Source organism: Podarcis cretensis, assembly GCF_951804945.1.
Source record: "Podarcis cretensis genome assembly, chromosome: 3".
NCBI classification, from domain to species: domain Eukaryota; kingdom Metazoa; phylum Chordata; class Lepidosauria; order Squamata; family Lacertidae; genus Podarcis; species Podarcis cretensis.
In genome coordinates, this window is record NC_137172.1 from 10,039,389 (window position 1) to 10,055,149 (window position 15,761).

Consider the following 15,761-nt stretch of genomic DNA (forward strand, 5'->3'; position numbering starts at 1 on the left):
TTCACACTTAATCTGGGTGTAAGTCTCATTGACTCAGCTCTGAGTCACGTTGGCTTTGTTCTGTTTAAGGACAGTATTTTTGTGGCTCTTTTATATTTTAATGAAACTGAAGTGTTTGGCAAATGCATCTGTATTTGGGGCTAATTCGCCCCAATATGTGTGTCAGCAAAGTGTTGTTGTTGTTGGTTTTTACAGGAATAGACAAGGAAATGAAAGCAAGGAGAGGGAATGTATTTATATCTGGGAGAAGGTGAAGTGAAAATAGAGATAAATTGAGTTTTTTGGAATATCCTGCTTGCCCCCTCCGCCCAGTGGTGTAGCGTGGGGGGTGCGAGGGGGCCAGCCGCACCGGGCGCAACATGGGGGGGGCTCACCGCCTCCGGAGTCGCCGAAGAGCCTCGGGCGCAGGCTGTAGCAGAGCCCCATGTCTCGCGGAACCGACGAGCTGTGCGCGCGTGCAGGCTGAAGGCGTCCAGCAGGCAGCGGCTCTCAGCACTCGCCGCAGTCCCCGTGCGTCAGGGCCGCAGAGGGCGTGCCAGACAGCCCCTCCTCACAGCCCCGCCGCCACCGCTGCTGCTGCAGCTGCTGGGCCATGTTGCATTTTCCTCACCTCTCTGCCCTCCTCCTCCGGGCAAGCGGCGTCATTTGGGCGGCAGCGCCAGCGGCAACTCGCCTCAGATCACCTGACACGTACCCGCCGCTGTGGCTACCTTACCGTAAATACCCCAGCCCAGGCAGCAGCAAGAAGCAGCTGGCAGCGGCGGCAGGTTAGGGGTTAGGAGCGCAAATTACTTGCCTTGCCCCAGGTTAGGGGGCGCAAATTACTTGCCTTGCCCCGGGTGCTGACAACCCACGCTATGCCGCTGCCTCCGCCCACCTGTACGGAAGGATGAAGGTAGCCAAGATTCATTTGACGTCCTTTATGGATGGTGTACGGTGCACGCTGCAGTTCTCTTTGCTAATGCAGCCCCATTTATGGACAAAACAATCCCTCTCTCATCTAATCATGTTTTTTTTTGTTTTTTTAATGTTCTGAAATGAATCTTTGCCCAGGCCACCTGAGGGGGTATTTAATAGGGCTTTTCAATCTATTTGTGATCTGCTATTCCCAGCTCCCCAAAGTTTCCATGTTAACAGCGGAACATCTAGGGAGCCCATATGTTGTGGGATCAAGGCAGAGCCAAAGCAAGTTGGGATGGAATTGAAAGAGAGAGAGAGAGAGAGAGAGAGAGATGGGGGAAGATAATGTGTTTGATTGAAATTGTGGGACAGAACAGCACCCACAGAGGCCTTCCTTCATCTTTCTCACCTGGGTGCCCAAGGACAGAGCAGTCTTCTCAACCACATTTAAGTATGACGTTCCTTTTGAGGAAAAAGCACACAGTGGCGGCCTTGACATTAACTGATGCTGGTAGCATCACTGCCAGCTTTGTAATTCGGTGATTTTTTCAACCGACAGTCAAATAAAAACCCCAGTATAATTTTATCATGATTGTGTCATGTCACACTAATAGCTGGAAAGGCGGTGTGCGGAAAGACCCCCCGCAAAGGCCTTGCAATGCAAACCAAAACCTCAGATTGATTTAAACTCGACGCAACAACAACAACAATTTATTATTTATACCCCGCCCATCTGGCTGGGCTTCCCCAGCCACTTTGGGCGGCTTCCAACAAAATATTAAAATACAGTAATGCATCAAACATTAAAAGCTTCCCTAAACAGGGCTGCCTTCAGATGTCTTGCAAAAGTCTGGTAGTTGTTGTTCTCTTTGACATCTGATGGGAGGGCGTTCCACAGGGCGGGTGCCACTATTGAGAAGGCCCTCTGCCTGGTTCCCTATAACTTGGCTTCTCGCAGTGAGGGAACCACCAGAAGGCCCTCGGCACTGGACCTCAGTGTCTGGGCAGAACGATGGGGGTGGAGACGCTCCTTCAGATATACTGGACCGAGGCCATTTAGGGCTTTCAAGGTCAGCACCAACACTTTGAATTGTGCTCAGAAATGTACTGGGAGCCAATGTAGGTCTTCCAAGACCGGTGTTATGTGGTCTCGGTGGCTGTTCCCAGTCACCAGTCTAGCTGCCGCATTCTGGATTAGTTGTAGTTTCCGGGTCACCTTCAAAGGTAGCTCCACAACACCGTTTCAAAGTGAGGCGCAGCCTCAAAGTGGCACTGCAGCCAAGACAACCACCTGAGGATCACAGAAATATAGAATCTCAGCTAAAGCATCTATGACAGATGGACATCCAACCTCTGCTTAAAAAGGAGAATCCACCCATAAGGGTGTCCATTCTTCTGTCTAATAGCTCTTACTATCAGAAAGTTCTGCCTGATGCTTAGTTGGAATCTCCATTTTTGTAACTGGAATCCACTGGTTCATGTCCTACCCTCCAGAGCAGCTGAAAACAAGCTTGTTCCCTCTTCCATGTGACAGCCCTTGAGATATTTGAAGATGGCTATCATATCTCCTCTCAGTATCCTCATTTCCGTGCTAAACATGTCCAGCTTCTCAGTTGAGTTTCAATGCATGGGGCACCCCAACTGTACTGAGTAGAGTGGTGGTGTCTGCCTAAACTGCCTATGTCATTTTTGCCTAATGGTAGGACCGGCCACATGGAAGAGAAACCCTCCTGGACACAACCTATCATTAGCAGCCCACCACCTTCCACTGTTGAACAACTCTTACTGTCAGAAAGTTCTCCTGAATGTAGAACTGGAATCTCCTTTCTTTTTAATTTGAATCCATTGGTTTGAGTCCTACCCCCCCTTCTCCCTCTTTCATGTGACAGCCCTTTAGATCTTTGAAGATGGCTATCATATCTCCTCTCAGTCTCCCCATTTCCAGGCTAAACATGCCCAGCTCCTTCAACTGTTCCTCATAAGGCTTGATTTCCAGACCTTTGATCATCTTGGTTACCCTCCTCTGCGTATATTCCAACTTGCCAATATCCTTCTTAAATTTTGGTGCCCAGAACTGAACACAGTACTCCAGGTGTAGTCGAACCCAGGCAAAATGTCAATGCCTGTCAACACTAGGGCTGCATTTGGTCCATGACACCAAGACTGTGACAATGATGGCTACAGCTTTGAAGAAAATAGAGTCCTACTGTTGATGAGAAGGATGTTGGTAACTTGCAGGTTCACCCTTAGTAAGGAATGGATGTTGTTGTTGTTTAGTCGTTTAGTCCTGTCCGACTCTTCATGACCCCATGGACCAGAGCATGCCAGGCACTTCTGTTTTCCACTGCCTCCCGCAGTTTGGTCAAACTCATGCTGGTAGCTTTGAGAACACTGTCCAACCATCTCGTCCTCTGTCGTCCCCTTCTCCTTCTGCCCTCAATCTTTCCCAACATCAGAGTCTTTTCCAGGGAGTATTCTCTTCTCATGAGGTGGCCAAAGTATCGGAGCCTCAGCTTCACAATCTGTCCTTCCAGTGAGCACTCAGGGCTGATTTCCTTCAGAATGGAGAGGTTTGATCTTCTTGCAGTCCATGGGACTCTCAAGAGTCTCCTCCCAGCACCATAATTCAAAAGCACCAATTCTTTGACGGCCAGCCTTCTTTATGGTCCAGCTCTCACTTCCATACATCACTGCTGGGAAAACCACAGCTTTAACTATATGGACCTTTGTTGGCAAGGTGATGTCTCTGCTCTTTAAGATGCTGTCTAGGTTTGTCGTTGCTTTTCTCCCAAGAAGCAGGCGTTTTTTTTTTAATTTTGTGGCTGCTGTCACCATCTGCAATGATCATGGAGCCCAAGAAAGTAAAATCTCTCACTGCCTCCATTTCTTCCCCTTCTATTTGCCAGGAGAAATGGATATGGATGCCCTTAAGACTGATTGGATGTCCTTAAGACTGGTTGGTCTCTGGGATTTATGTCTATGCTACAAAAGGTGCAAATATGGTGTGAGATTCTGTGTCTCAGGTTTTTCCCCAGCTTCAGGCTGACTATGAATAGATCTCCCTGGAGGAGAGGAGGAATGGGAACTGTAGCTCTACATGGCGAGAGATCTTTAACTACAGTGGAATTAGTTGAAGCTGCCTGAACAATGGACATGAAAGGAAGCAATTCAAAGGACATGGAGTTGGATTCAATTTGGAAGAAGATGTGAGACTTTCAATTAGCACATTTTATGTGAGATTTAAGAAGAAAATATTCAGGAACGATATTTATTTAGCCCGCAGCCAAAGTCCATTACGGAGAATTATTCTTAATTAGAGCCGTGTGAGGTTTGGAATACCCACTTGTGTCTCTATCGCCTCACCTACTAAAAGCGCCATCCTCTTTGCCTGTGCCTCTGGCATTTGGGAAGAAGATGATGAAAGAATAATTTAAGTAAGATAAGTCAACCATGGGGGGGGGAAGAGTAGAAATATTTGCTTTACTTTGTGTGTCTCATATTCATAGCGTAATCAGAAGGGCACCATCAAAGGGTCTGAGCCTAAGGGAGATGCTTCCTTTGGGGAAACCAATAAGGTCTCAAAATGGATCCAGAAAATGGAGGCAAGTCTTGCATTAGCCACAGCCAACATATAGCAGAAAGTCAGCTATCCAATGATTTTTAGATTGCCAGTCTACCTCTGATTTAGATTTAGATTTTATATGCGTACAGTGGTACCTTGGTTCTCAAATGCCTTGGTACGCAAACACCTTGGTTCTCAAACGTTGAAAACCTGGAAGTAAGTGTTCCAGTTGTCAAATGTTTTTTGGAAGCTGAATGTCTGATGCGGCTGTCAGCTATTGTTTCCAGGATGCCTGCACCAATAGAAGTTGCATCTTGGCTTTCAAACATTTCAGAAGTCAAACGGATTTACGGAACAGATTAGGTTTGGTGCTTTTGTTTCTGCTATTTATTTTGCTTTTTTGTTTTTGAGGGTTAGGGTTTTTTGGTTAATTTGTTTTTGTGACTGTGACTGTGTGGAACCCAGTTCAGCTACTGATTGATTGATTGATTGATTGTGTGCCTGTGGAAATGGATAAAAGCCCCCCATCCAAACAATGACTATCATCAGTGCAGGTAAGAAAAGAAATTAATTTTAATTTTTATCATCTACAATACTGTCTTATTTATTTTATAGTACAGTACATTGATTATTGCTTTCATTTTATGGATCAATGGTCTCGTTAGATAGTAAAATTCATGTAAATTGCTGTTTTAAGGGTTGTTTTTAAAAGTCTGGAACAGATTAATCCATTTTGCATTACTTTCTATGGGAAAGTGAGCCTTGGTTTTGGAACAGATTTCTGGAATGGATTAAGTTTGAGAACCAAGGTACCACTGTATTCTGCTTTCCCAACAATGATGTCGAGTTCCAAGCAGCTCACAATAATAGCAAGAGGAATGGGTGTTCAACACAGCACCTTGTCCACCAGAACAGATATACTGTGAGGCAGGTAGGGATTAGGGGTGGGGATTCAGTTCAGTTTGCTTTTTAATGCGAAACTAATTGTGCTTCCTGGAACTACTTGTGCTACCTGGAACAATGCTCAAACAAGAAACACAGCTCTCTTTTGAAACTGGTTCTTCTTCAAATTTTGCAGTGCAGTTCCCCAGTCCAAAAATTTTTTAAAATGAAAATTGTGAAACTGTGAATATCAGGGTGATATCTGCATAAAAAGCATACTTTTTTTAAAAAAAAAAACAACAACATGCAAATGAGCCTTACGCTAGACAAAATTGCTTGAAAAAAGTGTGTATTAGGCTTTGGATGAGACACTTTAAAAAAATAAAACAAGATAGAATCACAAACTGTTGCAGAAATTTGCAAACTGAATTTAAGACTGGGGGAGGGGGGATGTGATACTGAGAGAAACCAAAATAGGCCGATTAGGGAAATGGAGATAAATGAAACACAAGCAAACATTTCTAATTCAGATAACACCTTCAAGCACTGAAATCTATATTCTCTTAAACAATCAACATTTGGGTGTTCTATGATTTGCTACAGAAAAGAAAGAAAGAAAGGAAGGAAGGAAGGAAGGAAGGAAGGAAGAGTAACTTTGAGATTGAGCAAAGAATTACTTTTTATCAATTTTATCAATGTAAGTTTTGTGCAGGGATTTGTGCCAAACCAGGGCCTCAGAACCAGGTCTCTTGCCGCACACTGATTCCTTTACATTTATTTAACTGCACCACTCAGGGCAGCTTATAGCGTTCAAAATTTCAATGACGTTAAAGAAGAATCAATTGAAAAATAAAGACAGAGTCAGCAGCTAAAAGGATAATGCTACTAAAAGAAACATTGCTTCATAAAAGAATGTGTGCCAGAATGAAATGCTTTTCCATAGCCAGCTGAAATTAGTGAGCGGGTGGGTGCAGCTACTGGAAAGGCCCTCTCTCTTATCCCACACAGAAGGGCTTACATCCTAAGTGAGACACAGAGAAGTAGGATTCCAGGCCAGTGGCCCATGTTCTTCAGCATCCTATTCCTGAATGTTCATCTGAAGCATAATAATAATAATAATAATTTATTATTTATACCCGCCCATCTGGCTGGGTTTCCCCAGCCACTCTGGGCAGCTTCCCATTTGAAAAAAAATGGGGATTCCTCAGGGAAAGCATCTGAGAATGTTCTTGTGATGCCAAAGGAGTTTCAACTAGTGAATTTCCTTCAGGAGGTTGTTAAGTATAGTAGTTTAATCCACTGAAAATTGTGAAATTGTATTGAGGACAATACAGTTATTTGGAAGTTTCAAGAAGAGACTGTGGTCCCATGCTTGAACAAGCACGTGGCTGTAAATATTGTGATTTAATTCATCTATAAGTAAAGTTTTTGAATGTTAGTCGGGAGATTGGTTTACTTTCCAAAGAAGGGTGTCAGTCATACATATGAATTGAACTTCTTAGCTGTGATTTTGCTACTCTTTCATCAACAGAGGGTTACAAAGACACCCGTACATAACATTTTACAAGCGAGCTACCTTTTTTGTTTCCCAGAAAATGAGTCCTAACGGTAGACGAACACAGTTTTAAATCCCTCCTTCAATAACTGAGAACCCAAACCAAAAATAGCCTCTTTCTTGTACTTTTTTTTTATTTAAAAAAGCTGAAAACTTTCTGCAAAAACCATTTGGAGAAGGTGCCTATTTCCTCGGGGACCCTGGGAAATGGCAGGTCCCTTGTCTCCCTTAGCGATTTCAGCAGAAGCGTTGTAAAAGAGGTGAGGGTCAGGGGGAAAAGAAGCACTGAGCGTTTTCTGTTCCATGTAAAACATAAAGGTTGCTAATATGAAGTCAGCAATGGAGGTGGTGTTAATTTTTACTCTCTCTCTTTCTCTCTCTCTTTCCAGTTCTGACATCATATTCCTGCCGGGTGACTTCATGGCTTCAAAGGTGTTGTGAGGGTCAATTCTGGGCAGCTTCATAGAGCTTGCTTTTTCTCCTCTTTCCACTCTGCGAAACGAAGTTGAAGGGTGAGTTTTCGAAGTCGTCGTTCAGATGAATTCTTAAGTGTTTAGTAAGTGCTAGTCCACCTTGTGAATAACACCTTGTAAAACCGTATCCCGGCCTGAAGGGGCACCTTTCAGAAGTCGGGGAGGTTAGGAATACAGTTGTAACTACAGAGACAGTCTGAGCTGAACCAGGAATGCCTTATTTGTTTTTTCCACGGCCCCTTCATGGCTTCCTCCAGACGTCCCAACCTGACAGCTACACCTATTTATAACAGCCCCCCCCCCCTTTGGAGCTGACTCTGTCCACATCCATAAACATGGGCAACCAGAAAGGAACAAACAGATTCACTAATATCAAGTCACACAGCAACAGTGTTCCCCAAACTTCAGATAGATGGAACACTTAGCCCTTTTCTGGCATTCCTTTTCACTGTTCAGAAACCCAGTCGTCCTCCTCATTAGTTCCCACCATGCCTCCAACTCATAGAGGGCAACTTCAGTGAAGTGGGGAGTCTCCTGAATCCATTGAGGGTTCCCATTTATTTTACAACCTGGAAAATCAGGATCAATAGCTGCAGACCCTCCAAGTGTCCCTATTTTCCAGGGAAAGTTCTGGATTTACAGAAGCTCTTCCGGTTTCTGATTTCATTCCTGGAATGTCCCGCTTTTCCTTGTTGTTGTTGTTTAGCCATTTAGTTGTGTCCAACTCTTCATGACCCCCTGGACCAGAGCACGCCAGGCACTCCTGTCTTCCACTGCCTCCCGCAGTTTGGTCAAACTCATGTTTGTAGCTTCGAGAACACTGTCCAACCATCTCGCCCTCTGCCGTCCCCTTCTCCTTGTGCCCTCAATCTTTCCCAACATCAGGGTCTTTTCCAGGGAGTCTTCTCTTCTCATGAGGTGGCCAAAGTATTGGAGCCTCAGCTTCAGGATCTGTCCTTCCAGTGAACACTCAGGGCTGATTTCCTTCAGAATGGAGAGGTTTGATCTTCTTGCAGTCCATGGGACTCTCCTTTTCCTTAGGACATCCCTATTTTCATCAGAGAAATGTTGGACAGTATGGGGTTATGTGACCCCCAAACCAAGGAGATATGTAACTGTAGAACCTTTAGAAGACATCTGAAGGCAGCTGTGTATAGGGAAGTTTCTAATGTTTAATGTTTTATTATGTATTTATATATGTTGGAAGCCACCCAGAGGGGCAACCCAGTCAGATGGGCAGGGTATAAATAACAATAACAATAGAAGAAGGTCCCTATTTTCATCAGAGAAATGTTGGAGGGTATGACATCACCTTGCCAACAAAGGTCCGTATAGTTAAAGCTATGGTTTTCCCAGTAGTGATGTATGGAAGTGAGAGCTGGACCATAAAGAAGGCTGATCGCCGAAGAATTGATGCTTTTGAATTCTGGTGCTGGAGGAGACTCTTGAGAGTCCCATGGACTGCAAGAAGATCAAACCTCTCCATTCTGAAGGAAATCAGCCCTGAGTGCTCACTGGAAGGACAGATTGTGAAGCTGAGGCTCCAGTACTTTGGCCACCTCATGAGAAGAGAAGACTCCCTGGAGAAGACCCTGATGTTGGGAAAGATGGAGGGCACAAGGAGAAGGGGGCGACAGAGGACGAGATGGTTGGATAGTGTTTTCGAGGTTACCAGCATGAGTCTGACCAAGCTGCGGGGGGCAGTGGAGGACAGGAGTGCCTGGCGTTCTCTGGTCCATGGGGTCACGAAGAGTCGGACACGACTAAACGACTAAACAAAGCTGCTAGCCACAGTGGCAATGTTCCACCTCCACTGTTGGAGGCAGTGTAGTGGGGATCACTGTTGCTGGGAATGGCAGGTGGGAGAGATTTGATGTTGCATTCAGGCCCTGCTTACAGGCTTCCGACAGGCATCTGGTTAGCCACGGTGGGGGGTGGGGGGGGGAGGGGAGACTGGATTCATTTGGCCTGATCTAGCAAGGCATTATATAGTTGCATATTGCAATTCCATGAAAAAAAAATATCAAAGAAGGTTGCTGCAATTAAAATACAAAGAGAACAATACAAAAATTAAAGCAGATCCCCAGCTGACTTTTACGGAGCATGTTTTCCTTAATTGTTTGCATAAGCCTGGCAGTGAAGAAAAGTCTGCGGCAAATGCCCCAAAGACAACATTGTGTCATCGAAGCCATGCTGCCACAACATTCAGTTCTGCCCCCTGGCTCTTCCCGATGCCCTGACATTGCGTGCGTGATGTCATGCGTGTGATGTCACATGCCCATCATCGGGGGGCCCCCAACCTCCTTCACAAGTTGGAGCCTCTGGTTATAAGTGCACACCACAAGAGTAGACCAATGACACCAAAGGCTCAATGTTAGGTTGGTGTCCAAGGTACCTCACTAACTTGGGGCTACAACCAATAACGCTTCTACAGATGATCGTAGTCATCAAGCTGGTGTCAGTGTTGCTCTTGAGAGCTCAAGAGGAAGGAGGAAGGGAGCAAAACTAGAATTCATAGTCTCTGCCTGTCATTGGCTCCAGGTTCCCTTGTCGTTGGATCTAGCTCCACCTACTCTTGGTCTCCCTGCCTTCTGTCCTACTAGTCCAAACCTACCAGTGTCTGGGGAAGTGAGTTCCACAGGTTAGCCGAATTCCAAATAAAGGATGTTGCAGATGCTCCCTTGTGTTTTCTTCAGGTTTCCATTCAGGCATCCCCGCTCCCCAGCCTGCATGGTGTAGTGGTTAAGAGCGGTGGACTCGTAATCTGGTGAACTGGGTTCGCGTCTCTGCTCCTCCACATGCAGCTGCTGGGTGACCTTGGGCTAGTCACACTTCTCTGAAGTCTCTCAGCCTTACTCACCTCACAGAGTGTTTGTTGTGGGGGAGGAAGGGAAAGGAGATTGTTAGCCGCTTTGAGACTCCTTTAGGTAGTGATAAAGCGGGATATCAAATCCAAACTCCTCCTCCTCCTCCTCCAGTCCCACCACTGTCATTTTCACCTCTTGGCTGCTGCCAATTCCATCTGCAGAGGCTCATTGCGGAGGCTCTTAAATAAGCCACCCGCACCCCTCCAGCTTAAGCGAGTGAATAAAAAACAAGGGGAGGGAGGAAAAACAACCTTTCTGGAGCATGAATTACCTCTCTCACCTCTAGGGATGTGATTATTCTTGGCAGACTGCTCTTGTGAAGCTGCTGTCCACACAGCTGTCAACAGCTTGCTCTCGAGCCGACAGAGCTGCGGAGGGAGCAGCTTTAAACGCGGAGGTGCCCTTCCCTGACGCCGGTAATCTTTGCTAAAGAGGAAGGTGTCGTGCAGACAATCCTCCTCTCCAACAATTTTGCGGCGCTGCACCCAGCCATGGGCAACTTTTCTGGGCCCTGGGGCATTGGATTGGGGGTGACACATGAGTGCACTGCACACACAAAAAGCGAATAGGAAATAGAAGCCACATGGCAAGAGATCAGCAATCCCATCATGCTGCTCTGCTCAGCTGGGAAGGGTTGCCAATCAGCACACTCCTCAGCTACTCCCAGTACCAATCAGCTGAGCAAGGGGGAGGGACCACCGCCCACCAGCCTTGCTGATTGGTGTAAACAATCATAGAGTCCTAGAAGTGCAGAGTTGAAAGGTATTCTGAGGGTCATCTAACAGGGATCATCCTCCCCTTAGCCCAGTGGTTCTCAACCTGTGGGTCCCCAGATGTTGATGGACTACAACTCCCATCATCCCTGAGCTCTGGCCTTGCTAGCTAGGGGTGATGGGAGTTGTAGTTCAACAACATCTGGGGACCCACAGGTTGAGAAAGGCTGCCTTAGCCAATCCAAGAGTTATTTCCTGGGCAGCACAGGGAGCATAAGGCTAATAAGGAGGAGGGCGTGCAGCAGGGACGACTCACCTCCCTGGTCAACTGTACTCCCCACAGCCTCCCAACTATTTGGGTTGCAGAGACTCTGCTTTTTTTTTTTGGAGGGGGGGTCAGCTGCATGACACCATCTCACCCACCCAGACACTCCTGACAAAAGAGGAACCAAAGGTGAATCTAATGTCATATCAGTGGTGGATCATCATCATCATCATTTTATTTGTATGCCGCCTTTCCACAGTTGAAAACAATGCTCAAGGCAGCTTACAACATGACAAGATTTACATAATTACAAACATAACAGAAGTCATAAACAATAAATAAAACACATCAAAAAGTACACAACCAAAGGAATACATCAAAAGAATACTTCTAAATTTTTGTGGAAAAAGTAGAATTTCTGACAGATATTGAGTGAATCCAGAAAATGATTAGAGTGAAAGGAGAGTAAAGTCAAGGTAGAAGAAGAGATTAAATAAATAATGAAATGTGTTTAAGCTAGTTGGAAAAATAAAGTAGCGTAACAAGCACGACTGGAAGTCAAGTCACTTGGTGGGTGTCCGTGTGGGGTAGGTGTGTTGATATGTACAGTATAGGTAGGTATTATATAGAGCAATCGAGGTAAGTTTTATGTTATGAAAATAAGGTAGTGTGTTGTGTATGTGTATTGTGTAAATGTATACGTATGCATTTATATGTTAATAAAATTTAAATAAATAAAAATTAAGAAAAAAAACACCCCCCCCCCAAAGTCATAAACAATAAATAAACCACATAAAAAATACACAACCAAATGGAAAACCATTTCCACATAAATCAAAACCTAAAACTAAGAATAGAGCATTAATAGCACAGTTTAAAATGACATAGGTTAAAAGAAAAACAAAAAGTTGTGCAGCTAAAATGCAAAAAGTGTGGGTTTGGAACAATATCTGCACTTCAGCTTGCCTATAGTTTTGGAATGCGTCGATTAGGTTGTATCATATAAAAATGTGAACCAAACGAAATTCTACCTCCATTCCCAATGGCAGTGGTGGAGCTAGCCATTCGGGCACCCGGAGTGGGGTGCACCTGGGGGTGGGGCGATGTGCCCACAGGGGTAGGTCAATCTGCCCACAGCAGCAATTGTCACGGTGGCATGATCCTCCTGGCAGGAGCCGATCGTGGCACAACAACAACAACAACAACAACAACAACAACAACAACAATAATTTATTATTATTTATAATTTATTATTTGTACCCTGCCCATCTGGCTGGGTACAACACTCTGGGTGGCTTCCACAGAGACCAAAAATACACTAAAATGTCACACATTAAAAACTTCCCTGAAGATGTCTTCTGAATGTCAGGTAGTTGTTTATCTCTTTGACATCTGAAGGGAGGGCGTTCCACAGGGCAGGCGCCACTACCGAGAAGGCCCTCTGTCTGGTTCCCTGTAACCTCACTTCTCACAATGAGGGAACCGCCAGAAGGCCCTTTGTGCTGGATCTCAGTGTCCGGGCCGAACGATGGGGGTGGAGACGCTCCTTCAGGTATACTGGACTGAGGCCATTTAGGGCTTTAAAGGTCAGCACCAACACTTTGAATTGTGCTCGGAAATGTACTGGGAGCCAATGCAGATCTCTCAGGACCGGTGTTATGTGGTCCCGGTGGCCACTCCCAGTCACCAGTCTGGCTGCCGCATTCTGGATTAATTGCAGTTTGTGGGTCACCTTCAAAGGTAGCCCCACGTAGAGCGCATTGCAGTAGTCCAAGTGGGAGATAACCAGAGCATGCAGCACTCTGGCAAGACAGTCCGCAGGTAGGGTCTCAGCCTGTGTACCAGATGGAGCTGGTAGACAGCCGCCCTGGACATCCAGGGTGGATTTTGTGACCCCCCCCCCCAGGATGACACACAGGGCAGCCTGCCCCCACCGCACCCCCCTTCCTACGCCCCTGCCCAATGGAAAGATATGCCCTGTTCATTCTGCTAGTACCTAATGGATCCGTGTTTGTCCAACTATAAGCAGTTTCCTCTGCCTCCTCTGTCTGCACTTCACTGTTTCTTTTTCTTTTTCCTTTTGCAAGCGGGGAGGGCAAATGGGATCAGCAGACACTTGGGGGTCTGGGGTATATGGAAGTAGCATCAAAACGTAACCCCCCTTCAGAAGCCGGCATTTCTGCGATCAGAAACAGCTGCGTCTCCTTTAATGCTGTCCCAGGACTTGTATGCCTGTGACGTCGCACACAGCAATCAAACCCTGGACTCTTCACATTTACTAGCAATATGCTTCAAACTTCAGGGATTGGGTTACCAATATATGTGTGCCGCGATTTGCTCCTGAATGGAAACAGCAACCAGAGGTCTCCTGCTGCCTTTGTTCTTTTGTAGGGACTCAGAAAGGGCCATAAATGCATTCCTCCCCCTCCCCAGCCAAAAAAAAGCAGGTCATTTTTATTTTATCTCCCTGCTTTATTTTATTTTTAAGCCTGCAACCATGGGGTGGGGGAGAATAAATAAATGAGCAGGCCTCCGTTCGGTTTTACGACGTGTCTCGTCCACTTTCCCCCCTCCCTCCTTCCAAAAAAAAAAAAGAGAGAGAGAGAGAGAGAGAGGAAAGAATTCAAGATCAGAACAGTAACAGGGGCCAAGTAGGAGGAGCTGAGGGGAGGGGGAGAGTTTGTATTCTAATTTCAAACTGCAGGAGTCCCAGGTGTATTGTCTTGGGTTTCCTGTAATTTACTCGCAGAATAAGCAGTCTGGAGGAAAATGTTTGCAGCACTGTACATGCGTATTAATTACACAGCAGGATAAAATGATTTCTTTGTGATGGAAAAGGTAAGCGATTTACAGGGGAAAGGGGGTGTGTGGAGTAGTGGCTCTCTACATTTGCTGACAGACAATCTCACATCTGGAAGATTGGGGCTCTCTCTTCAACTCAAGCACCCACTGAATATTCTGGGGTGTATTTGACTGCTCCACAACTTCCAAATGCAATGGCGAACTCCAACACAGAGCAAACAAAGTGCATTATGTGACTTTTTTTCTAAAGGCTCCCCTTGTGGCCAGAGAACAGCTGACTCTCCAGAGATATTGTTGGCCTACATTTTCAGTCACCCCCTTGACCACAGACAATGCTGCTCAATGCTGATGGGATTTGTAGTCCAACAACTTCTGAAGGGCCAAAGGTTCCCTGCTTTGGGACAAGAGGAGCCCATTGGTTGCTGTGCAGAGGTTGCGGGACTCTAGATCCCATCATCCCCAACTGTTGGCCATGTTGACAGGGCTGATGGGCATCAGAGTCCAGCCGCATCTGGAGGGCATCCATGCATTGTGAGCAAGGTTGCCCAGAGAACACCTTTGCCCCTTCCGCTTTGCCCATTTAAAACTCCCTTAAAACTTCAGTAAACTATATTGCTGTTTTTAAGAAAGAACAAAGCAAGGAGGACCCATGTTGCTGAGGAGCAAGGAGTTCTGATGCTGCCATCACCTTGTGCTGGTGGGTCAGCAAGCTGGGAGAAGGTCTGGTCTCAGGTGGCACAGTGTCTCCTACTGACCCTAATGGGAAGCAGTGCCCTGACTCGTAGCCAATTTTGTTTGCCTTCAGTTATGTCACCACATCGCCAAATTTGATTGGTTGAAGAAACATTGTGACATCATATTCACTGGACAATTGGGTTGGAGGCTGCAATGCTTCTGAACACCACCAGATTTTTGCTCCACAGGAGGGGAGAAGGCTCTTGTGGGTTTCCCACAGGAATCTAGTGGATCACTGTGAGAACAGGATCGTGGACCTAATTGGCCACTGGTCTGATCCAGCAGGCTCTTCTCATGTTCTTATGGTCTTAACTCCTAACTGGCTACCATTGAGTTTCCCCTTATCTGATAGATCACCACTCAAGAGGAGATGCCTCCTAACATCTCACGAAAACCTCCACAGTGTTGCTCTTCCTTCTCCTGGTACCTCTCCAGATTGCTGTTGATGGCCAAACATGACTACAGCTAAGCTCAAATTTCTCAGGAAATACCTATTTTTCTTTGCAAGGTCATCCTAGGTATAACCTAACAGCTCTCAGCACCCTTAACAACAACAACAACAACAACATCTCCCAGAATTCTTTGGGGCATGCCATGACTGTTGAAGGTGGCACCATAGGGCTTTAAATGTGTGGTGTGAATGTGACCAATGTCTCCCCGAGAAGCAGATCACCTATAGCAAGAGCATTCTGTGCCAATGGCTTCTGGAGTTGTTCCTGAAAACTCACTGGGAACCCACAGCCTTCCCAGATAAGCTCTCTGGTCCCTATTTGTTGCATTTGGCCATTTGCCCCTGCAGTGGCAACTTGGTTTGGAGATCTGGTAGCCCAGTGCCTCCCCAGATGTCTCCTCCCTTTCTTGCAAATGTGAGAAAGGACAGTGGGTGGTGCATCAACCCCCTCCATGCCCTCTTGTGCGTCTGCAGATTCTTTCGGGAGAAAATAGAAGCTTAATTTCGTGGAGGTGTTTTGTTGACACCCAAATGGAAAGCATGTGTCTCTTGCCTC